The 25,856-nt window shown below is 36.8% G+C and overlaps 1 long non-coding RNA gene and 1 pseudogene across 1 annotated transcript in view; one reads left to right on the forward strand and one right to left on the reverse strand.

The window, feature by feature from the left end:
• LOC141555180 (uncharacterized) overlaps positions 1-25,856 on the reverse strand; it is a 204,516-nt gene that overhangs the window by 16,078 nt on the left and 162,582 nt on the right. The window contains exon 2 of the long non-coding RNA XR_012486087.1: positions 14,053-14,116. This is a non-coding gene — a long non-coding RNA (uncharacterized LOC141555180). The remainder of the gene's footprint in view (positions 1-14,052; positions 14,117-25,856) is intronic.
• The window catches only part of LOC141555090 (serine/threonine-protein kinase Nek1 pseudogene), a 43,838-nt pseudogene continuing 39,651 nt past the window's right edge, over positions 21,670-25,856 (forward strand).

Consider the following 25,856-nt stretch of genomic DNA (forward strand, 5'->3'; position numbering starts at 1 on the left):
TTTAATTTGATGGAAATAATCTATATTTTGGTCCTAGCTTCTCTCCTAAACGCCAAACGTATGTCACTAACTTCCTATTAGATATTTCAAACTGGATATCCTGTAGGCATCTCAAATACAACATGTGCAGAATTGATCCTTATTATCTACTCTCTCCCAGAACTCTTCTTCCACATTATTAATGAAGACCTCAGCATTTTTCTCATTACTAAAGTTTGCAACTGTGATTTTATCTAACATTCTTCAGCCAATAGTTCTAATTAGTTTTCACTTCTTATCATTTCTATCTCTACAACATCTCTCAAACCATCATCTTCTTCTCCAACCACATGATCATTACTTTAGTGCTGATTCCCATCATTTCTCACTTGGACTAATAATATAGCATTTTAAGTGGTCTTCACACCTTGTCTTCCCATTTCATAAAGCAGCCAAAATTCCTACAGTGTGAATCTCACAAAATCACTCCCCTGTTGGTTGCTGACCACCAATATAATGAAATACAAACTCCTCTGTTTGACATTCAAGTTTTCTCAAAACCTAGCCCCAATTTAGAAGTCTAGCCATTACATACTACTCCCATTCGTGAGCTCTACAATGCAGTTATTCTGCCTTTTTACTATTTCTTAAACACTGTTTCTATTCTCCATCTATTTTCCCTAGCCTTCCCTTCCTCACCTCTTCCTCTTGGAATTCCTTCAAAATTCCTTCAAGACTTAATTCAAATGTCACCTTCTACAATAAAGTCTTTTTCTTATTCCTTTCATCTAATAGTACTTCCCTTAATAAATGGCTTGGTATCTATTGTTTATTTTATCTCACCAAATCACCATAGCCTATCACCTTGCATCCATATACTAGGAACTTAATAAATTCTTGTTCATTATGACAAGCTTACAGAAAACACACCCCATTTATTTTAGAATTTATTAAAGTTGGAAATTTCCTTGAAAGATATATCAAGAAAAAAAATTAAAAACATTTCCCCCTAATACTTCAGAGGAAATGATATGATTCTCTGTATATCCCATTGGTCCTTGGGGAAAACAGGCTCAGTCTTAAACTGAGCTGCATCCTGGTCAGCTTCAGTAAAGGGCTAGAACTGAGCAATGCACTTGGATGATGAAGCACGTGAGACTAATTGCCAATTGGACGGTTCCCTATTAACTTGTTTAAGGTTGACCCTCCCTGGCTGTTCTGTGCTGACTTGATTGGTGGGACAAAGAGAGGGAAGTGACTTGTGTGGGAGGAGTAAGAGAAACTTGGGTGGTGGAACTCACGCTCACTTGCACTCCTGACCTGGCATTGGAGGTGACGGTAAAGATCTAGAATAAAGACATTTAGTGATCCTGACTCCTGCTGATTTCTGGAAAGACAGAGTTCCAGCATTTGGCGCCCAATGTGGGGCTGGCACCCTACTTCCACCAAAGTCCTCCTGTGACCAGGAGATTAGGTGAGTATTCTAATAGAAATAAGGAACTTACCTTGTTAAGGACTAAATCAGCAATCTCTAGTAACTGAGAAGGGGCAGATGTTAGGTAAATCCTGGGCCTCAGCTGACCCTGCTCCAACCCCAGCCCCTGCCTCATCTAGCAATGCTATAGAGGATATAATTAAGATAATTGATGAGAAAAGTTTACTTGTTCCCATCCCACAAATGAATAATCTCTTACACTCATTGATTCGCACGTCCCCTTGGTTCTTAAATGAAGAAAAACTACGTATAGATAAATGGAAGCTAGTGGGACTTGAAATGAAAGAATTTTACTCAAAAAATGGGAATTGTCAAATTTTCCCAGAGGTATTTTATCTCTACAACTTGATTCTATTAGACTTAAGCTATCGAGAAGAGTTTAGAAGAAGGAAGAGTTCTAAAAAGGCACAGAGAAGGAAGCGTGAGGAACAAAAGATAGAAGATAGGCAAACTCAGGACATTGCCAGAGGGCAAGGGGATTTGAATGAGGAATCTGAGTGTGTAGACTCTGATTGTCCGGAAGAAATTTCAACCCCACCTAGAGAGCAGATTATTGATCAGCCCACATCCACTCCACCTTCAGGGATGGAGGGAGGAGGAGGAGTGGGAGGGGCGGTGACATCATCAGCGCCCCCCCCCCCCAACAACTGCCCACTCCTGTAACTAGATTAGAAAGAGGGCTTATTGAAGCAATTGAAAATGGAAAAGAAGTAGATAATGATTTCAAACTTCAAATTTTTCCCGTGATTCAACAGCATAATTCTGCAGGTCAAGAGAGTAGAAGATATGCTCCTTTTAATATGGATGTCCTTAAAAACCTGAAAAAATCTTGCACTGTCTTTGGGGCTACATCAGATTATGTTAAGATGTTAATACACAATTTGGCTTATGAAACCTTAACCCCTAGTGACTGGAAAGTCATTGCAAAAGTGTGCTTAGAACCTGGACAAAATTTGTTGTGGTTTTCTGAATTTACTGAGCTCTGTAGAATTCAAGCCCAACAAAATAGTCAAAGTGCAGCTAATACTTCCATCACCTATGACCTATTAATAGGTATAGGTTCTTAAGCAGACGCTTCGGTACAGATTAATTACTCCATAACAGCATTTGAGCAAATTTCTGCTGCTGCTATCAAAGCATGGGCTTCTCTCCCCAGTAAAAACTACAAGGGTGAGACCTACACAAAAATTGTACAGGGACCAAATGAACCTTTTGCTGATTTTGTGGCACGTTTGCAGACAGCTGTCATTCAGGCTAATGGTGAAAATGAAGTAACAGACACTTTGGTGAGGCAACTTGCTAGAGACAATGCCAATGAGGTTTGTAGAAGGATTATACTAGGACTACGTAAGGATGCTCCTTTAGAGGAGATCATAAGACGCTGTGCCGCAATGGGCACAAATACCTTTTATAGCCAGGCTATGGTGCAGACTTCCCAAGATCCCAACATGGGGAGACAGGATCCCTTTTGGCAAGGGGTTTCCCGAGAGGCTCGTCAATGCTTTCAATGCGGTAAAGTAGGCCATTTGAAAGCTCAATGTTGGCACAGAGACAGAGTGAGAAGACAGGCTGGGAGAACAAGACCCAAAACCCCATGTCCAAAATGCAACAGAGGACTCCATTGGGCCTCAGAGTGTAGACTGATTCAGGGAAACGGGATGAGGGGCCCAGCTCCAGGGCCCCAAGCAAAAAACACTTGGGGCATGATGGCAGCCGATGCCACACCCAGAGAGTGCCTCCAAGTCCAATACCCAGACATGACCAATCAGCCAGGAAGCCATCTGAGGGGAGAAAGGGATTACACAATCAGTCAGGCAGGAAGCAACATGATGGGAGAAAGGGACTACAATTAGGGAGGATAGAGTTGTATGCAGCTGGGACAATTGAGATACCCCCTGGAGAGGTGAAATCTGTTCCTCTCCAACCTATGGATCCCTTGCCTCCAGGCACAGTAGCCTTGACCATTTCACCTCCTGAGAGTACTTACAAGACAGTGTTCATTCATACACTGATGTGGGAAACTGGGGAATGTGTAGATAATATCCCAGTCACTAACACAGGGAGACAATGTGTGACTTCTCAACCAGGGGAAGTAGTAGCATCAGGTTTATTGATACAGACTCCTAATAAGCAACCTGGTGACCGTCACCCATGTTCGGACTCAAAGCAGAAAAACCCAGGAATATACTGGACAGCAGCTGTGACAGCTGACCGACCTATGCTCACCATCTATATAAATGGCATAGCATTAGAAGGACTGGTGGACACAGGTGCAGATCGCACAGTCATTAGAGGTGCCAACTGGCCCAGTCACTGACCAAAGAATAAGGCAGACACCTACATGTCTGGGGTAGGAGGATCAATAGCAGCTGAAGTTAGTGCTACCCCTTTAAGATGGATATTTGAAGGTGAAACAGGAGTTTTTACTCCTTTTATAGTTGAAAAAATCCCCATCAATCTGTGGGGAAGAGACATTTTACAACAATTAGGGTTAAAAATGAGTACTTTGGTTTTTTAGGCAGGGCTGCTGTTGAAGGCCTGCCAACACTTTCACCTGTTCCTATCCAGTGGAAAACTGATACACCAGTATGGATAGAACAGTGGCCCTTAGGTAGCAATAAAATTCAGGCCTTCCTAGACATAGTACAGGAACAACTTGATCAAGGACACTTACATCCTTCTCTAAGTCCTTGGAATTCCCCAGTATTTGTTGTAAAAAAGAAATCTGGAAAATGGAGGATGTTAACTGATTTGAGAAAGGTAAATGAACAGATGGAAACTATGGGAACTCTTCAACCTGGACTTCCATCTCCTACTCAGTTGCCTAGAGAATGGCCTCTGTGGGTTATAGACATTAAGGATTGTTTCTATTCTATCCCTCTAGATAAGGAGGATATGAAAAGATTTGCCTTTTCAGTGCCCAGCGTTAACTTAGCTGAGCCTTATAAAAGATATGAATGGACAGTTTTGCCACAGGGAATGAAAAACAGCCCTACTATGTGTCAAATGTATGTTGCTGCTGCTCTTAGTCCAGTAAGAAAAGCATTTCCAAAAGTAATGTTATTACATTACATGGATGATATATTGGGGTGTGCACCTGAGGAACAAATGTTAGAAGCATGTCTACAAAAAACCATAGAAACACTAAGGAATTATAAATTGCACATAGCTTCAGAAAAGATTCAAAGACATGCTCCTTTTCAATATTTAGGATATGAAGTATATCCTAAGGTGCTTACAGTACAAAAACTCTCCTTAAGAACAGAGAAGCTAAACACCTTAAATGACTTCCAGAAATTGATAGGAGATATCTAATGGATGCGTCCCGTGCTAGGCTTGACTACCTGTCAATTGCAACCATTATATGACATTTTAAGGGGAGACAGTGCTTTAAATTCACCATGCCAGCTTACAAAAGAAGCTCAAGAGGCTTTGAGACAAGTTGAACTGGCTTTATCCAATGTGGTTGAAAGAGTCACTCAAAAACCCTTGGAAATATCAGTTTTTGCTACACAAGAGGCACCCACAGCAGTCCTTCATCAAGGAGACAGTGTGATAGAGTGGGTGAACCTCCCAGCACAACCAGAACAAAGCCTTATTCCTTACCCAGTGCTTGTGGCTAGAATTTTATTAAAGGCCACTAAGTGAGCAGTATAATTATCTGGGATAAGACCTGACAAGATATACACCTTTTATACTAATGCACAAGTTAATGTGTGCTGCGAAACCATCCCAGAGTGGCAAATTTTATTAACCATGGCTCCAAATTTTGCACACAGGTCTCCATTAAAGATAACCAGACTGCTACATAATTGGCAATGGATTCTTGAAGAAAAGGTTTCTAAAGTTCCTCTTAAAGGACCAACTATCTTTACAGATGCATCCAAACATAATATTTGCGCTGTGTATTCTCGTGACTTAACTATAAAGAAAGTAATCAGAACTCCCTTTCAGTCCACTCAGCAGAATGAATTGTATGCAATCATTCTAGCTCTTGCTTATTATCCGGGAGACATAAATATAATATCTGATTCAGCCTATTCAGTTTGTGTGGTACAAAGAATTGCCACAGCCCAAATAAAATTTGTAGCCTCCAATATATATCAGCTCTTTAAAGAGCTTCAAGAGCAAGTGAGAAAGCATCCAGGTAAGATTTATATTTTGCATGTCCATTCCCATAGTGGACTTCCAGGTCCTATTTTTGATGGTAATTCAAAGGCAGATAGCCTTCTAACCATGCTGGCCAGTACTCCTTTATTTCAAGAAGCACAAGAGTCTCATTCTAAATATCATCAGGCTGCCTGAGCTTTACGTTTGCAGTTTGGAATAACAAGAGAAGAAGCTAGGAGCATAGTAAAAGCCTGTACAGCTTGCCTTCCTTTCCATGCTCCTACACTCCCTTCAGGGAAGAACCCTCGTGGTTTGAGACCTAATGAAATTTGGCAAATGGATGTGACCCATTATAAATCTTTTGGTCGTCTATCTTTTATCCATGTCATGGTAGACACCTTTTCAGGATTCACATTTGCAATGCCAGCAGCAAAAGAGACAGCCCGAGTGGTCACTGAATTCCTTATACAAGCATTTGCAATTATGGGTGTGCCACAAGCAATAAAAACAGACCATGGACCTGCATATACTTCTAAACATTTTACACACTTTTGTGCACAGTATAAGATTTTACACACCACGGGCATACCCTTTAATCCTCAAGGGCAGGCAATAGTAGAGAGAAGAAACAGAGATATTAAGACACTCCTCCAAAAACAAAAGAAAGGGGGAGCCACGGGTAACCCTAGAGAACTTCTAAATTTAATTCTCTATACCATTAATTTTTAAATTTTTGACAAAGATGCACTGGCTCCAGCAGACAGGTTTTATAACCCACCAGAAGGGCAGTGTCCAGTGCGAGCAGCTCCACTGTCTTTAGATAATCGCCAAGTGATGTGGAGAGACCCAGAAAGTGGTGAATGGAAGGGACCAGATAGGTTAACTGCCTGGGAGAGAGGGCTTGCTTGTATCTCTACAGATGGAGAAGGAATCAGATGGGTGCCAATGAGCCGTATTCACCTTGTCCATTGGAGAGAGACAGAGCAGACCCTTGAAACGAAGGAGAAGACCCAAGAAACGTCGGGTGGTTCCGTTGCTGACTGTGCCCACCACTGAAAGAACCTGGCAGTTATGGCGTTTGACCCATGGACATCAAAAACTGTTGGACTTGAAAATCCTCAGAAATCATTGGATTCTCTGAGACATCATAAGACTATTGTAGGACTGAAATCCTCAGGAATCATTGGATTCTCTGAGACATCATAAGACTATTGTAGGACTGAAAGTCCTCAGGAATCATTGGATTCTCTGAGGCATCATAAGACTGTTGCTGGACTTCAAAAACGTGTGGGGATCATTGGATTCCCTAATGAAGCAATGGACAATAGATTGGTTTTGGACTATTTCTTGGTTGCTGAAGAAGGGGTATGTGTGTCTGGTGTTTACATACCCTCCTTCTAGGACTTCTGGAAATCTCTTACAATACCATGTTGATTTATATTGTTTGTTATAGCACTACTTGCATGTACAATTCCTGTTTGTTACACCACATCGAGTCTGCACTGATTGTGGGGAGAGTCACCACTAATAGCCTCTGCGTTATTGCTATGTGCTTGTGTAATAACTCCCATGCTGATGGGTTTGTGCATACTTGTCTCTAATAAGGCCCTTCAATCCAGAAACCCGCCAGCAAATCCCCACTTCTCTTTGGTGCTTCTCATCTCCCTTCCTGAGATGTCAGGGAGGGCGTGATTATCTCCTTTTTAGTGCTTTCATCTCCCCTCCTGAAAAGTCAGGGATGGCGCGACCTCCTGTGGTCTAAAACAAAAGAAAGCGGGAGATGTAAAGGGCTAGAACTAAGCAATGCACTTGGATGATGAAGCACGTGAGACTAATTGCCAATTGGACAGTTCCCTATTAACTTGTTTAAGGTTGACCCTCCCTGGCTGTTCTGTGCTGACTTGATTGGTGGGACAAAGAGGGGGAAGTGACTTGTGTGGGAAGAGTAAGAGAAACTTGGGTGGTGGAACTCACGCTCACTTGCACTCCTGACCTGGCGTTGGAGGTGACGGAAAAGATCTAGAATAAAGACATTTAGTGATCCTGACTCCTGCTGATTTCTGGAAAGATAGAGTTCCAGCAAGCTTCTGTTCCTGAATGTCTACAACTCTCTTTCTTCCTAAGCTGCTCTGAGGTGGTAAAATTACTCACTGTGACTTTTCCTTGGCTTTCCCAATCAGAATTCAGTCTGAGATGTTATCTAGGTTGTTGCAGATGAGGGGTGTTGCATGAGTTTGGCAAAAATGCTATCACTCTGTCATCTTGACCTTGGCCCCATACCCCAATTTTTGAGAAAGTTCAGAGGATGGAATCTGCTAGGTATTAGGAGAGTAAGTTTAGTTTTAATTTCTGGCACAATATTTTATGAAGTATTATTAAAGGAATGACTTGTTAAAAGTCTAGAAAGAGAAGTGGAGGAATCACTAAAAAAAGAAACAGTATGACGTTAAGAACAGGTCAAGGCAGAACAGATTCATTTCCTTTTTTTAAGAGCATTACAAAACTGACAGATCAGAAAAATTAGTTATATTTTCACCTTGAATTCAATAAAGAATTTTTTTTAAAAAAATAAGATTTATTGCTTATATACAAATTATTTCTGAACATAACCCCTTATTTCTAAACATACAATAATATCTCAGTATACTCAAATACCACAAAAGTGCAGCAAATCATCTGACAAGATTTTATGCTTTTCTTTTGGACAGAATAGAGAAATGTGGGTTAGATGATAATATAGTTAGGTAGAATCTGAACTGATTGAATGAGAAAACTAAAGTAGAATCATTATTTTCTCAAAATCTATGTAAAAAGAAGTCGCTAGTAGGGTGATATAGAATCTATTTTTGAAACTGAGCTGCTTGAAATTTTACTTACTTGAATAAAGGAAGAGGTAGTAATGCTTTTCCAATTTTCAAACAACAAAGCAAAGCAAGATAGCAACTGTAGAGTTCTATACTTGAGTTTTTATTTGGAGGTTTTAATTGACTACAAATTCAGTAGGAGTTCATAATATAACAAGGAGGGGGATGAGGAAGGGAATAAGAATTTGTTAAGCATCTACTCTGTGACAGGCACTATTCTCAGAATTTTACAAACTATTATCTAATTTGATTTCACAACAATTATAAAAGTAGAGGTTACTATTATTCCTCAGCATTTTACAAAATATTATCTAATTTGATTCCACAACATTTGTAGAGGGAGAGTTATTATTATTCCCATTTTACAGAGCAGGAAAATGATTTGCTCAAGATTCCACAGCTTAGACTTGTCTGAGATAATTTTTGTGAAACAACTAAAGACGATTTTACCAATCAGTTCTCTATGGTTTAACAATTTAAATTAAATTTTATTCTTTTAATGAAGAAAAATCTACTTTTTATTCCCTCTACTCTTTTGCCATTTTGACTTCTTATCTATTTCTACAATTCAGTTGGGATTATGATCCTCCTGGCTCCTGTAATTTTAGGCACTTTGCTTTTGGAATTCATCTCTTTGAAGTTTGGAAAGGGGTGGTGCTCCTAAGGGTGCTCCATGGAAGTAGTAGGTATTAGTGGGTACCCTCACCCCAAAAACATTCCCAGAGATGGCCCAAGGCAGTCTCTTATCCCCATTGGCATCTGATTTCAGGCATAAGACTTTGGAAGTTAGTCCCTTTGAGTTTCTTAGGAGAAACAATACTATCAGAACAATCTGAGGCCCATGAATCAGACTATCCCTGAGGCCTGAAAAGGAAAGGAAGAGAACATTTAAATTAAGGAAGAGTATGTAAGGGAAACATGATAGCACTCTTCAAATATTGCTTTCTGTTGTTTAAAAGTTTGATAAGTATCAGCACCTATACCTTAATTCAAGTAATTAAGTGAAGTGCTGGCTTGTGGAATCAGTCTTGCTCTGTTAAAACAGAAAGCAGACCTAGTAATGATGATTGGAAATTGTAGAGAGTCTAATGGGCTCAATATAACAAAAATTTGAAGCAACTAAAAATGGAATGAGTTGTTTTAGGAGACAGTAGATTATCTTCCCTGAGTGCTCATCAAAAAAAAAAAAAATTAGAAGATTGTGTACATTGGGGATATGGACGGAATGGCTTGAGGTCTCTCTTCCAGCTCTGTGATTCTGTGTTTCTGAGTAAGGAAGTCTCTATGAACAATTCAGCTATCCTCTAACCAGCAGTCTCCTTACAGGATACCTGAGTGGTATTATTAATATATGGGAACAAAGTAGGTAGGTGTTCTTGGCTGGACTCTTGGATGTGGTATTCATGAAAGAAGGAGGAATATTAAATACAGATTGTCTTTGGTTGGCTTGAAATGATTTCATTTAATCTATATTTGGAAGAGATATAAAAACAGAAGAAAATATCATCTTCAATTTAACAAATATAAGGGGGCAGCTAGGTGGTACAATGGATAGAATACCAGCCCTGAAGTCAGGAGAATCTGAGTCAAATCTGGCTTCAGACACTTAACACTTCCTAGCTGTGTGACCCTGGGCAAGTCTTAACCCCAATTAACTCAGCAAAAAAAAAAATAATAATAATAACAATTTAACAAATATAAACAGCTTAGCATGTGAAAAGTACTGAGCTAGGTTTTAGTGATAAAAGAAAAAAGTCTTTATCTTCAAGAAACCTACATTAAATTCTTATGATGTCCATCTCCATTTTATTTTAACCACTCAACAGTATATCATCTTTAACTTTTTACTCTTATCTCAATCTCATTTCCAGTTTATTACAAAATCATGACAATTTTACTCTTATGAAATCTCTTGTATATTGGGTCCTCTGACCCTGTGTTAGCATCTTGGCACAAGCCCTCACTACCTCATGCCTAGACTATTTCAATAGACTGCTGCTGGGTCTGCTTGCTTTGCCTTTCCTATATTCGGCTGTCAAATTAATCTTCCAAAAGCACAGGTCTGATCCTGATACTCCCTATTCCATAAATTCCAAAGATTCCTTATCACCACCAGCATCATATATAAAATTCTCTATCATTCAAAGCCCTTCAAAATCTATTCCCCACCTTCACCACCACCACCATCACCACTATCTTTCCAGTCTTTCTTAAATGTTCCTCAGTTTCATGTACCTTGCAGTACATTTGCCACTGTCCCCATGCTGTTCCTCAAACATGACATTCTATTTCCCTACTTACCTCGGCTTTTTTTTTTACTGGCTGCTTTCCACAACAGAGGAGAGAATGCTCTCCCTCTTCAATTCTGCCTCCTGGCTTCTTTAATTCCCACTAAAATCCCACATTCTTCAAGAAGTTTTTCCTCATCTTAGTGACTTTCCTCTGCCTATTATCTCTAATTTATCCTGATATATATCCTGTTCCTGTTACGTACCATTTAGATTGCTATAAACTGCTACCTTTTTCCTTTGCAATCCCTATATCCCATTTCAATTTAGTAAACTTTTTAATGCACTCCTCTGATCATGTCCCTCCTCTATTTAAAAGCTTTCAGGATCTCTCCCTTGCTTGGTGAATAAAGTATGAAATCAATGTGTCACAGCAGTTCATACGGCAAGAGCAAAGAGGACTGAGAATTTTACTGCAAGAAAGTAGAAAGAACATGAATAATGTTACAGAGGCCTACATAAAGTAGATGGTTTTGGCCAAAAGAGAATTCTCCTTGTTAAAATATATGCTGATTTCCTTGTTAGAGCAGAGTGTAAAAGAACTCAGGAAACTTGCTTCTACTCTCTAGGGAACCAGAGAAAAGAAAGCATTTCTCAAAAAACAAACAAAACAAAACAAAACCCCAACAAACTAAATATGAACACTAAGAAGGAAAAAGATCTAAAGAGTCAGAGAGGAAAGCTGATTTGTGTTGGGAAGTTTAGAAGAAAATAGCTATGAGGTCCTTTCCAAAAAAGATGATACTGATAAAGAAGAAGCAGTTCTCTTTCCTTAAGAAAAGATGTTGAGATATCTTATGAAAAGCTTTGCTAAAATCTGGATCAGCTCTGTCTCTAAGCATAATTCTGCACAAGGATATTTCACACTTTTTTCTCCCACATCCTATCTCAATCCATGCAACTAACTAGATGCTCTGTGCTTGGATACCTTTATCAAGCAAGATTCAACCAGTCAATTAACTAGGTGTGAATAGTTCCTAGAAAGTTGTATGGAGTCCACTGGTCAATCAAGAGTATAAATTAGTAGAAGAGTAAAGGGCTGTGGAGCCTCTGGAAGAAACCAGACAAGGAAGTATCACGGAAATCCAAAGAATTAGACATCTCTCTAGGTCTAGATTAGCAAAAAAAAAAGGGGGATTTGAGTGGAAAAGCAGTTAAACTTTGGGGAGTACTTTGAGGATCCAGATCCTTGCATTTATAATCAAGAGGCAACAAAGGAAGTAAGGAATGAGGCCAGAAGGAGCCAGCCCACTGCTATATGTAGTCTTCTGGGACCTAAGGCCCAGACCAGACCAGAGGTCACATCTAGCCTTATACACGAAGCCATTTTGCCATTGCTCCTTCTTCCCACCTCCCTCCCACTTCCTACATCTTGTTCAAATCATTAATAGTAAATTACTGTTTCTACAAAAAAGTGTCAATTGACAGACAGCCTAGTGGATCAACTAGTAATTCCAGGGACTCTCCAGACATTCATTCCCTTTCCTGGCAATCACTCCCATTTTTGTGTTGTCTTCTCTTATTAGAATGTAAGTTCATGGGCTGCCTCACTTCTGTATATGTGAGTTCACTGAGTATAGAGAATTTCAAAATAAGTAAATTGCTCCTACAGATTCAGATCATTACTTTTTCTGTAAATTAAGAGTTTTCAAGAGAATAGCCTGGAGTACTCACAAAGCCATGAAGTGCTAGAGGCAGGACTTAAATTCAGATCTTCCTGACTCACATATAGCCAGTGCTGAATAAATATATCATTAGTTTGCCATTTTTTCATTCTTTTATTTCCAATTCAGCAGTCCCTCTCTGGACAGAAAAACAGAAGGCACATGAAAAATGACAGGTGTGTCTTCTCTCTCTCATCAGTCATCACTGGCCCTTCCACTCTGGGAAGCACTCATTGCCAGTGTTTCTGAGCTGCGGAGCTACTGACACTGCTCTCAGTCCTGGTGGGGCTTGTGCATTGTTCCCATTGCCCTCCCTTGATGCTGCTTCTCTAGATATTCAAAAGGCCTCATGGCCTATCCGAGAGGTTGCGGAGGGGTGGTATTTCCTTTAGCAATGCAAACTGAAGCCCATCTGTACTTGCACAAGTTGTGTGTTCTTGTCTGTGTCTTCCCGGAAATTCACTTCAATCTACCCACACATAAGTTGTCTTTGGGTACTCAAGGTCTGGGACCAGATCATCTTTTGTACAATACATGTATTTTATAATATGTTTTACTATTGTCCTTTTTTATAATTATTAGTTTGGATTGTGTTGCAGTTGACATAAGGGAAGAAAAAATTTTTAAATTAGAACTACTGAAAAGGTGACCTACTAAGCCCTGAGAAATTATGTGGTCCTGCTGGTTGCAGATCTTGGAGAAAAGGCTTGAAAACAAATTAGGAGGACATTGTAGAAATAATTCTTTTCAGATAGTTTGGACTAGATGGTCTCTGAGGTCCCTTCCAATCGTGTGATTCTGTGATTTCCTCCTCTTGTCACATATTCTACATTTTAACTAAACTAAACTAAACTACTTTGGATCTCCTATTCTCACTTTGTGACTTTCAGTCTGTACTTTTTGCAATTCCTCTGTCTATACAATGAGTTTCAGAATTTATAGAAAACCCTCTTCTTTCAAAGTCAAACCTAGGTATCCTACCTCCTTGCAATTTTTTCTGATCTTTAACTTGAAAACAATCTCTTCTTTCCTTTTAAAGACTAAGAACGTTTTCATAAGATGTAAAAAATTCTTTAATGTATTCTTAAATTGGCCAAATATAATAACTTTCTTTTCTTTGAAAAAAGATCAGTTCAAAAGATAATTCTTTTTATTTGATTTTACTGTTAATGTCTGGACAGTTAAAAAGTCACTTTGTCTTGGAACATTTTGGCTTGAGAAAAAGAAAAGGGAAAAAAAAATACCTGGCCCAGTTACACCACCTGTGTAGAGATTTTATGGCATTAGATTGAGAAAAATCTTTTTCATGTACACACTTGTACTATATTTTTGATGTTACAATGTACTTAAACAATGATAAAGTGAATCATGGTGCAATGTCTTGTTGATTCACTGTGAAGACTTAAATTGCTGAGACTCATCAGAAAAATAAAATTTGGTTTGGCTTAGCTGGTAATTCCCAGTTAGACAGTAAATATAAAGAAATTACATATATGTACATACATATATGAAAACATACTTTTGAAATTCTTCTAAGAAATGCTTAAACTATATGCAGGTTATAGTAACAATAACACTGCTAATACTTTGATCCTAATTTCTTTTCTGGAGAAATGTGACTATCAAAAGGCATAAAACCGCTTGCCACTTACCATAATTTAGCTTCCCCATGATACATTAAAGGCAAACTCCTCTTTTCATGAAATTGGCCATATGCTAATAAGACAAGGAAAAAAATAATCATCAGGCTTGAGAAAATTATTTCAGAACATGCATTCATTTCAGACTCAGTTTTTTTTTCTGATAGTTCTATAATTGCTCTTATTACCTCATATACAAAATGACATAAACAAGTAAAGCTGAAAGAAAATTTCTGGAGCAAAATAATGAATTAAATTTTGACTGCTGCTTAGGTTAAGCATTATATATAATTTAGGAACATAGTCATTATGGCAGGTTGCCTACCTCATATAGAATACTTCTGTTTGCTTACAAAAAGAACAGTTTGCCACCTTCCTGTCAGATACCAGGTGTACTTCCCAATAAAAAAATAATGCTTCAAGGTAATCTGTTGGAAGATGTCCAAGAGAGATGTGGCATTAGGATAGCTCTCCTCCCACAACACAAAATGATTCAAGTAAAAAATTCCCCAATTCCCAAAACTAATCATCAATTAGAAAATAAATGAAAAAAAGTCACAAACTTGTAAGTCCAAGACTCCCATGCTTGCTTGGATAAATAACTGGTTAAGTCTGAGTTGGGGGTTAGAGGAGCTGCAGCATCCATACAAATAGGGATTCTGGATATGATGGGAGGTAGCATAATGGCCACTGCTATGGTTGGTAAGAAGAGTGAGATGGTATTCTTTCCCAATAAAGAACTTTGTGTTAGTTTTTTAAAACAGAGAATCATTAATTGTCAACCTAAGGAAGAGTTAGTAAAAAAAATTAAGATGGCCACAATGGAGCTAGTAAGGATGTTTCTATTCAATTGAAAATCTAAGATATCCCTAAAAACTACCACTCTTTTATAGGTCTTCTATCTCCCCTGGCTATTAGCTATTAGACACAGGTTGCGCACCAGTTACCAGGGCTTGGAAAGCCAAAGGACACTGATAAAAATGTCATAGAATAGAGTGATTTACTGTCTAATTGGCTTCCTCAGGCTTGAACTGAATCTGGGGTATGATAATAATGCAAAATCTTAACTTTTTATCATTTCTAATAATTTTCTGCAATAGACCTTTTAATTGACTCAAGATTGACATATTTCATAAAATCAGCCATTAGAAATGGAAATACTCAAGTATGAGTTGTTCATTACATCAATATTCCATAATCTTAACTACTATTGTAAATTTAAGGTAATAGATTCTAAAATTTTAACATGTAGCAGCTTCTTCTTCTTCTTCTTTTTCTTCATCATCATCATCATCATCATCATCTTCTTTCTTCTTCTTCCTCCTTCTTCTTTTTATACAATTAGTCCATCTTAAGAGCTTTTTTTCCTATCAAAAATATAATTTTCCTAAATTTTATTTCCTTGTTTGCAAAGAAATAAAAAGGATAATTTTTAGGTGGGACTCTTTATTTTAAACTCTTGTTAAGATCAGAATTTAATATGATAACAACTGATTTAAAGTTATTTTGAACTTTTGTGGCTATTATGACTGTTTTGAATGAAGATTATGTAACCATCTTGTTCCACCCATTTTAGAAGGGTCCCAAAAGGAACATAAGAACAACCTAAATTCTGTAGAGTTTTTGGGAAAGAGTGATCCTGTTTAGATAGAGGTGACTAAATATTATCTGTTTGGGTCTCAGTTGTAATGGCTGATTGGGGCCATTGAACTGTGAGCATGGATATCATAATTTCTTAGGAATTGCTTATAGTAGCTTCTGTGCAAGTTATTATGTAAAGCTAAATGGAAGCCCTTGGGGTTATCTGAACCATACTATATCACTAATATTAAAAACTGGGCTTCGGGATAAGGATGAAAGATATCTCTTTTTCAGTAACAGAAATAAAGAAGGATATAGCTGATTATACAAATTCCCTTTACAATAATCCTGTGTGGCCAGTGAAAAAGGAGGATGATATCCAGTGACTAAAAGCAGATTATATATGGGAGTTAAATAATGTAATTATGTTGATAGCTGAAGTCATTCCTGAACTTGTTAATATGGTAGATCAGAGAATCTAGGCCTTATATGAGTATATACAGTTAATTGATCATACAATTAATTGTATTGATTAATGCTTCCTTCTCCTTTGCTATGCTAAGATTAGGCAGACCCAGTGGGTCTGTAGTATTGGATTTCCTTCAGAGACTAAGTCATAATGTAAAAAGCTAATACAGATTTTAAAATGACGAATTCTTTGAAAAGACTTTAGATAGAAAGAAGCACGCTATCGAGACTGAGGAGAGCTATGTTCTAATACCAGTTATGCTGTTGCCTAGTTTGAGGTCCTGAGCAAGTTACCTCATCTCTGTAACCTGAAGTTTTTTCATCTGTGACATAAGAAGGCTAGATTTCACAAGCCCTAAGGACCCATTTGTTTTTAAATGCTCTTTAAGATCTCAATTTTATTTATTTATTTATTCATAGTTAAAGAAAACTAGAGAAAAATACCAATGGCTTTTGTTATTTTGACAATCACAAATTTTCTACTGTATTTCCAGTGAAATCAAATATTTAAAACTTGCTTTGCTAAACAAATTGTTGATTGACATGTAATTCCTTTTGTTGATAATGCATGAAAAAAGACATTCCAAGGGAAACAATAAAAATATTATTTACAGATTGAGCAAAATGATACAAAATTTCCTAAACCATATCTCTATAATATCAGAAGAATAAATTTAATTCATCATATGTTTTTCTTCTGAAGAAAAGGTAAAAAAGTACAAATATTTTGCATTGCCTAGATTTCTACAAATACTTTAATTATGATGTAGTTTTTAATAACATAAATATATTTTACATTTGTTTATTTGTCCTTGTTGCTTTGACATTTTGTATGTAAAGACATATGTCACCAGCAGAATCATTCAGTCAAAACTGATTTTCAAAAGAAATTATTTATAATGTGTTTTTCTCATAATGTGGAAAATATGAAATATATATATACATATCTATATCTATATCTATATATATAATATTTTTCAAGGCTATCTGACCTTTACTTGTGCATTATATGCTCTTGGTAATTAAGACTTAGATGATATGTCACTAGATATTGTACCTTTGAGATGCTATTAAAGTTACTCATTTCAGTTCACCTTAATTTATAAAATCTTTCATTTTACCTTTAATAAAGAAACAAATGTGAAAAATTATTAATATTTTTGTACTTTAATCCTGGAAATCTATAACTTACTATGTAAGTGGAAAATAACAGGATTTTAATCCTATAAGATTTAGTTTGGTATGTCTCAAACTGGTTTGGTAGGTATAAACTAGAGTTTTACCATTAAAGTATAACTTTCATTATTTAGCTTATACCAATACATCCAACAAATTACATTTCTCACTGAAATTGCACAGGAACCTTATTATAATATATAAAATATAATCCAGACTGCAATGCATTTCAACTTAATAATTATTTATTAAAATCCTATTATATTACAGACACTAAGAAAGGCATTGGAAATAAAAAAACAAAAAGAAAATAGTTCCTGCCCTGAAGGAGCTTACATTTTATAAAGATAGCATTTTTAGTAGAGATGCTAAAGGATTTAATTCTTAATTTTTTTTTTGGTTCCTGTATTTTCAATCTTTGCTAATACAAGGTAGAGCTATTATAGAAATTTAATATACAAAATATTTATGTTTAACCATTTCAATTTCTACTCATTCTTTTAGAAACATAATGGTAAAATTTGAAGGTAAGATAAAATATAGATATCCTGTATTATTTTTCATGGGCATGTATGCAATCAAGTAACTACTTGAAAATCTCACATAGAGCTGAGTTTCATTTATTTACTAACCAACAGTGACAAAGAAGTTCCAACCTTATCCCTGAAAACCAAGAGTTTTTTGTTTTTTTTTAAAGAAGTCATATTCTTTTTTTTATAGTTTTTATTTACCAGATATATGCATGGGTAATTTTTCAGCATTGACAATTGCCAAACCTTCTGTTCCAACTTTTCCCCTCCTTCCCCCACCCCTCCCCCAGATGTCAGGTTGACCAATACATGTTAAATATGTTAAAGTATAAGTTAAATACAATATATGTATACATATCCATGCAGTTGTTTTGCTGTACAAAAAGAATCAGACTTTGAAATCGTTTATAATTAGCCTGTGAAGGAAATCCAAAATGCAGGAGGACAAAATTAGAAGGATTGGGAATTCTATGTAGTGGTTCACACTCATTTCCCAGAGTTCTTTCACTGGGTGTAGCTGGTTCAGTTCATTACTGCTCTGTTGAAACTGATTTGGTTCATCTCATTGTTGAAGAGGGCCATGTCCATCAGAATTGATCATCATATAATATTGCTGTTGAAGTATACAACAATCTCCTGGTCCTGCTCATTTCACTCAGCATCAGTTAAAAGAAGTCATATTCTTTACCTATGTAGAGGTAAAACTGTGATTTGCTAATTTCCAGGTCAAAGTCATTACTACCTGGCAAAGAAGGCAGAGGATTATAGAGCTATAGATAGCAAGACCATTTCTCATTCCTTTCCTTGGCTCTGTTAAGCCCTATTTCTGGTCTGCTGAGTTAAGAATCTGGGTTGAAAATGTTTATATCATTAAGGAAACATGTTTGAATTGTTAAACTCAAGTGCTACATTGGTGTCCACAAAAAGGAACCACTAAGAGGAAGATTTTAATCTAACTAGAGAAAAAATAGGAAAAAAAAGAGAGAGAAGAGTCACAGAGGATGAGATGACATATATGGGCTTCTAATCTGCATATAAGGAGACAATAACCACATTGATGAGATCATAGATTCATTAAAGTATCAAAGTAATTTTATGCCACTTATAATCTTTCTTTTTATAATCTCGTTTGTAAAATGGGGATAATAACACCTGTGCAGTACATACTTTACCTAACAGATTGGTAAGGTGATTACAGAGAGTGGTTCTAATGAAATCACTTTCTGAATGTGGCGCTGGATGTGGAAGCCCTGGGTTCATCTCCTCGCTCTCCTATGTATGTATGTATGTATGAAATCTTCTTGGATTTCACTGCATTGGGCTTTGATGTCCTCATATTAAATTAAGGGTTTGGATTAGATGATCTCTAAAGTCTTTTCTTCTTAATTTAAATCTGTGATCCATAAAGCACTATTCAGAGATGGCCTTATTAGGAATACTATATTTTAGAAGGTGATTCTGATATAAGCATGGATTCTCTAAATGATAAGGATTTGTTAGAACACATTACGTTTCTTATGAGCATCATAAACTACCATAGATCAATTCTTTCCCCCTTCACAGGGTGTCTCCAAAATTTTAGTACAGCTCCAAGTTCTATATCATCTAATCTTTAATAGCTTAGCACTTCACTAAAACTTCAGGGACACCCTAAATTAACTCTTATTACTTCTCCATTTCTACTCATCATTTTTTGATAATTACAACAAAAATGAAAATCTGTCACTAAATGAAATCATGCCTAATTTAAAAATTATTCAGAAAGGAACATTTAACCTTCAAGAAAAGGGAGGAAAATTATGTTTGTAAGAGGCAAAGACAAACAATTAATACATTTTTAAGTTTGCTTTTTTAAAATTTCATATTCTGCTGAAAATTAAATGTCTAAATGATTTTATTGGTGTTTCAAGAAGTTAATTAATAGAGAAGCTAAAACACAAAATGTGACTTGAACAAATTCCATTCAAACTTAGAGAGACTGTAGTTTACTTTTAAGCAGTAATGTGCTCCAGTGAGTAATGCATTTTAAGGGAGTGGTAATTTGCCCCGGTTGTTATATTTCATGGTCCCAGGATACTGAGAGGAAATATCAGACACTGGGTTTTTACTGTAAAACTATCCAGCATCACTTGTTTTCCAGTGGACTCACAGCCAAGTTGACTTGAGCTTCCACAAAGCTGCCAAGTAGAGTCTGTGGTACAGTGCATAACAGGAGAAAGCCCTCTCCCACGGCTATTAGAGACCATTCATCTGGGAGCCTGGGAAAATGCCTCTAACTGACGGAGTTATCTGGAGTAGCCTGGCAGGTGTTTGCTTCCCAGAAAGTTCTGGCACCTGCATGATTCCCTTGCTGAATCCAGCAAAGTCTTCTCCAAAGCCACAAGGCAGGCTCAAGGAGGCCAACTGTCTACCCAAAACATGTCTCTGAGATAGTCTCTTAATCAGGACAATTTTTATAAACCAATTTTCCTAAATACATTTTTTTTTCTTATTACTTGTCATCTTCAAACAATAAAAAAGTCTTAGTGAGAAGCTGTGCAGTGTGGTGTACAAAGGGCCCTCTTCAAGGTCAGGAAGACCTGAACTGAAGTCTTACTTCTTTATGAAGCCTAGATTTGTGACCAATGCTAAGTTTCAATTACTCAGTGCCTCAAGAAACTCTACAACTTTAAGTTATTGACAAATTGATGATTGGTACTTTCTGATAGAGTTTTTATAGGAATTCAATACACTAAGAAAACCACAGATCTAGAACTGCTCATCTAGAAAAAAAATATTTAAACTAATTTATTGAATGAAAGGACAGATTTATGTTAATGAAAACATATAATGACTGGGAAGCAGATGACATTTACATTAAATAATGAATGTAATTTTTAAAAATTGAGGTTGAGTGATGGATGCTTATATTTTTAGTACATACAAGTTCATTAAAAGCAGATTAAGTTATTTCAGATGTGCTAAAAGAATGCCAAATTGTTTTCTTTGGCTGCATCTTCTTTGGCAGTCAAGATTACTCCTAATAATAATGGCCCACAGTTGTGATGGGAAGAGGCACTTGATTTTATGCCTATTTTATGCATTTGTTTGTTTTCAACCCCAAGTTGTGGTATTTTATTTTCTACTCTGAAACTGAAGAAATATAGTGCTTTTTGTGTATATGACTGGTGTTATTTAATGGGTGAAGAAAGGAATAATCAGGCAAGATTATCAGTTAGGATTTTCTGACATTTTTGAAGAGAGATGGCCAATTTTCATTGTCCAAAAACTTTTATACATTATTAAATTCAATATGCCAAAGTGTGAAATCACAGAGCCACTCTCTATCCCTACACCAAAATGAAACCTAATAGACTTGATATATTAAAAGTACATTTAGAAAAAAAAGTTATAATTCTTTATGAAGAGAAATTCATTTCACATTTGTTTTCACATACTTTCTCAATACAAAATCCCAATTTAGAATTGTCAAGATGGTCTATGAGAAAATATTGAAAATCTGTAAGTCCCTAATAAAGCAAGAGGGCAGAATAAGTATGTGATGCATTTCATATTAGTTCAATGACTGGTTTATAGAACATGGAGGGTATTCCTGTGGCCTTCACAACAGAAGTATTGCTGGATCAAGATGAGTTTAGTGGCAGTTGTGGTTGTGGAAATCAGTCAAAGAGCATTTATTTAATCCCGTATTATATGCCAATCATTGGGTGAAGAGAATTAATAAAGAAAAAAACAAAAACAGTCTTTGTTCTCAAAGCATTTACTTTCTAGTAATGACAGACAAAACATACCCAGATTGGTACATTCAAGATAAAAACAAATTTAGAAAGTGTCTTGGGAGAGAAAACACTAGTGGTTGGGAGGAATAAGAGACATGAACAAGAAGGGACTTCTTCAGCAGGTGGCACTTGGATTGAGTCTGAAAGGAAGCCAGGGATTATATGAAGCAGAGATTATTTCAGGCACAGAGGAAAGCAAAAGCAAAAAGCTAAGATCAGAAATGAAACATCATGAGGAACAAGAAGATGGGCAGTCATGCTGTCCCATAAAGTGTAGGGAATTGTGCTTAAATCTTGTAAAGATAGGAAGAGTATGGGATGTGAAACACATTAAATGCCAAATAGAAGAGTTTATATTTGATTCCAGAAGTAATCAGGAACCTCAGACATACACTTTAGGAAAAGTATGTTTGCATCTACCCAGAGGAGGATGGATTTTAGTGGGGTGAGAACTGAGCATAAGTGAGAGTTGCAGAGAAAAATATTACATGATTCAGTCTCCAATTGGATATGTGGCATGGACAAGAAAGGAATTAAGAATGACAGAGGTTGACAATTTAGGTGATTAAAGGGTTGTTGCTATCCTCAAGAATAACAGGGAAATTTGGAAGCAAGGGTTAGAGATTTCTCTGTGGGATATGTTGAGTTTGAGATGCTTTAGTAAATTCAGGCTGAATTAGCAATTTAGGTTAAGAAACGAATGAAATAAGGCATTAATAATCCATCTAACATGTAAAAAATACTTTCAAAACCATATTTGAGGAAGGATATTAAGATCATAGAAAGAATACTCAAAAGATATGGCCTTGATTTGGCTGAGTGAGGCTTTGCTATTGTGGTACTGGTCATGCTGTAAGTATGGCTGTCCTACATAGTTGGAATATTCTCTCTCCTACTCTCTAATTCTTAGTTTTCCTGGTTTCCTTCAAGATACATGTTAAATCTCACTTTCTATAGGAGGTCTTTCCTGATCCCTTTAGCTTTTACTGTCTTGCCCTCTGTGTAATTATCTTCCATCTACTCTGTATATGGCTTGTATGTACCTTGTTATTCTGAGGAAAAAAAACCCTACTTCTTTCCTTTAACCGTATCTCTAGCACCTAGAAATGTAGGGGATGCCCTTCAATTGGGAAATGGCTGAACAAATTGTGATATATGATTGGGAAGAATTTTATTGTGCTTTATGAAATGATGAGTAGGATGATTTCAGAAAAACCTGGAAAATTTTACATGAAATGATCCAAAGTGAGGTGATCAGAACCAAGAGAACATTGGATAGTCACAAAAATATTCCGTGACGATCAGTTTAACAATACAACAATAACTCAACAACAATACAATGATCTAAGAAGGACTGAAAGGATTTGAAATTCTGAAGGAATGGAAAAATGCTAGCCACCTCCAGAGAAAGAGTAGATGAAACCTGAATGCAAATTAAAGCATGCTTTTAAACTTTATTTTTGTTCTTTTGTTTTTTGGTCTGTGTTTTCTTTCACAATATGACTATTATGGAAATAGGCTAGTTCCTCCTCTTTCCCACACTTTCCTTTGGAGTCTCCCAAATACTGAATTAGCTCGGGCAATGTGTATGTCAGTCTCATTATCAGTGTGGGCATCCCTGCATAGTATACTGCCAAGGTAAGAAAACTTATCCACAGAATTCAAAACATCACCATTTACTGATAGTTCCATAGATGCACAGTGTAGTGGGGGCTGATGGAGGACCTGTGTTTTCTTGGTGTTAACTGTAAGGCCAAAATTAGCACAAGCAGCATAAAATCGATCCATATTTTGTTGCATCTCAGCTTTGGAGGCTGTACTGAGCACATAACAGAAAATTATATACCAACACTCCCTCCACTTTAGTTTTAGCTTGTAGCCTTTTCAAGTTGAAGAATTTTCCATCAATGCAGTAGCTAACTTTGGTTCCATGCTTGTCCTTATTGAAGACATTCTATAGACCAAACTGAAAATTTAGAGCCATTGTGCTGACTTCACTGATGTTTGCCTGTGAAACCTGGATAGTCTATCAGTGCCAGCCAGGAAACAGTATCACTTCCATTTGAATTGTCTGGGAAAGACTCTGAAACTCCCCTAGCACGGTAAGAAGAGACCAGACACTGGGATCCTTTTTTGAACTAAACTCTGCTGCAGAGAGGGCAACTCTGCTGGGCTGGCCCCATTGTTCTAAGGCCAAATGTATGCTTGCCAAAAAAAATTAATTTTATGGCTCACTCACACAGGGCAAGAGCTAACAAGATGGTCAGAAAAAGCACTAGAAGAACACTCTCAAAGTTCCTCTTGAGAACTTTAGAATTAATTGTATGACATGGATCACCCAGTCTGGCGTGCCCTCATCAGAGAAGGTGCTGTGCTCTGTGAGCAAAGCAGAATTGGAGTAGCCCAGAAGAAACGCTAGATGCACAAAGTAAGAAAAGCCATTCCAAAGGTTCTTAGGAACAATTTGTATTCAACCTGTGCCTGAACTCGTATTGGTCTGATCAGCCACAATCAGACATATTATAACTTGACTTTAACAGTGATGTCATTTTGGGCATCTTTAAGAACAAATGTTATCCAGAATCAAATGTAGTACAGAAGTCAGGAAGGATGACTGAGTAAAGGCTATCAGACAAGACAATTAAAACAATGCTAAATTTACAGAGATCAATTAAGTTAAATGATGAGAAGAGAGCCACAATAGAAAGTTTAGAACAGAAAAAACTGAGTGAAGAATGAAGAAAAAACTGGGTAGAAACAATTTCTTCAAGGAGTTTGGCTGAGATAGGAAAGAGATACAGAAAATAGTTAGCAGAGATGGTAAGATCCAGTGAAGGTTTTTCCACTTATGTATTTTTCTAAATTTTGTGTTCCCATTTTTTCTCCCTCCATTGTTTAACACCCCCTCCAAGACAGCAAGTAATCAAATATAGGCTAAATATGTGCAATTCTTTTAAATTATTTCCCTATTTGTCATGTTATATAACAAAACTCATACCCAAAGGGGAAAAAACATAAGAAAGAAAAAAAAACAACAGAAAAAGGTGAAAATACTATGCTTTGATTCATATTCAGTCTCTACTGACTGAATAGAAAGAATTTTCTCTCTGGATGTGAATGGTATTTCCCATCCCAATTTTATTGGAACTGCTTTGAATTACAACACTATGGAGAAGAACCAAGTCCATCATAGTTAATCATCATATAATCTTGTTCTATTGCATACAATGTTCTCTTGGTTCTGCTTTTAGTAAAGGTTTTTTGAACACATAGTAGGATACTGCTAGGCACCAGTAAGGAAACAACAGACAAGAAGAGACTAAAGATTAGAGAGAGTTCGGGCAAAGGTAAAGATATTCTGCTTGAGAAGACAAGAGCAGATGTAAACAAGAGGAGCTGACCTTGGCAAAAAATTAGACTGGAGGGAGGGAGTAGATTGTGGTGGATGATGGAGTGATATAAGATAAGGAGGGGAAACGGGGAGCTATTGATGAATGGTTTCAAATTTTTTGGAGGTGGGGAATGGACAATGGTGAGGTCACTACCAGAGTAATTAAGAAATGGGGTATCATGGAAGATTTAGTTTGGAATAGTCAGGGTAGTGAGTGGGTAAAGGAATTAATTAGGGAGGAATAATAATATTTCTTTGTTCAAAGAGAGCACAGTTGGTATTAGATAACATAAAATTGTAGTGAACTCAATTACCCTTACTTTGTGATTTCCATTTGTCCCTTTCAGATGTGTGAAAAGGAAGAAAGAGAATAGCTTATGAAAGTAATTTAGAGAGATTTGGCAAAAAAAAATAGTATTAGGAAAAAAAGGAAATGCAGGATTCAAGAGATGTCAATACTAAAGGACAGTATGAAATGGAGCCCATTCAACTAATTGGAAAAGGAGGAGAATGGAGCCAGAAGAAGATGGTATAGAGTAGTTTTAAGGAATAGGGGGCTTGGAAGTTATGATGAGTATGGAAAATAGTTTTAGAATAAGTAGGGAACAGGGAAATACAGATAAGTTCAAAATTAGGATCAAACAGGTAGATGCTTTAGAGGAGCAAAGAAATATAGTCATGGATTGAAATTTTTTTTTCACTAGTCTAAGAAATATAGAATTCCAGAATAGGGTGTTCTTGAAGTAGCATAATCTCAGAAGCTTTGGACCACACTAAAGGGTTTGAATGCCAAAATAAATAAATCAGCTTAGAAAAAATTGTCAGTAGTTTTTGGGAAGAATTCTAGATGCTTCTTCCCCCAAGGGTCAGACTGCATTTTTCACTTCTCAA

Source organism: Sminthopsis crassicaudata, chromosome 2 (genome assembly GCF_048593235.1).
Source record: "Sminthopsis crassicaudata isolate SCR6 chromosome 2, ASM4859323v1, whole genome shotgun sequence".
NCBI classification, from domain to species: Eukaryota; Metazoa; Chordata; class Mammalia; order Dasyuromorphia; family Dasyuridae; genus Sminthopsis; species Sminthopsis crassicaudata.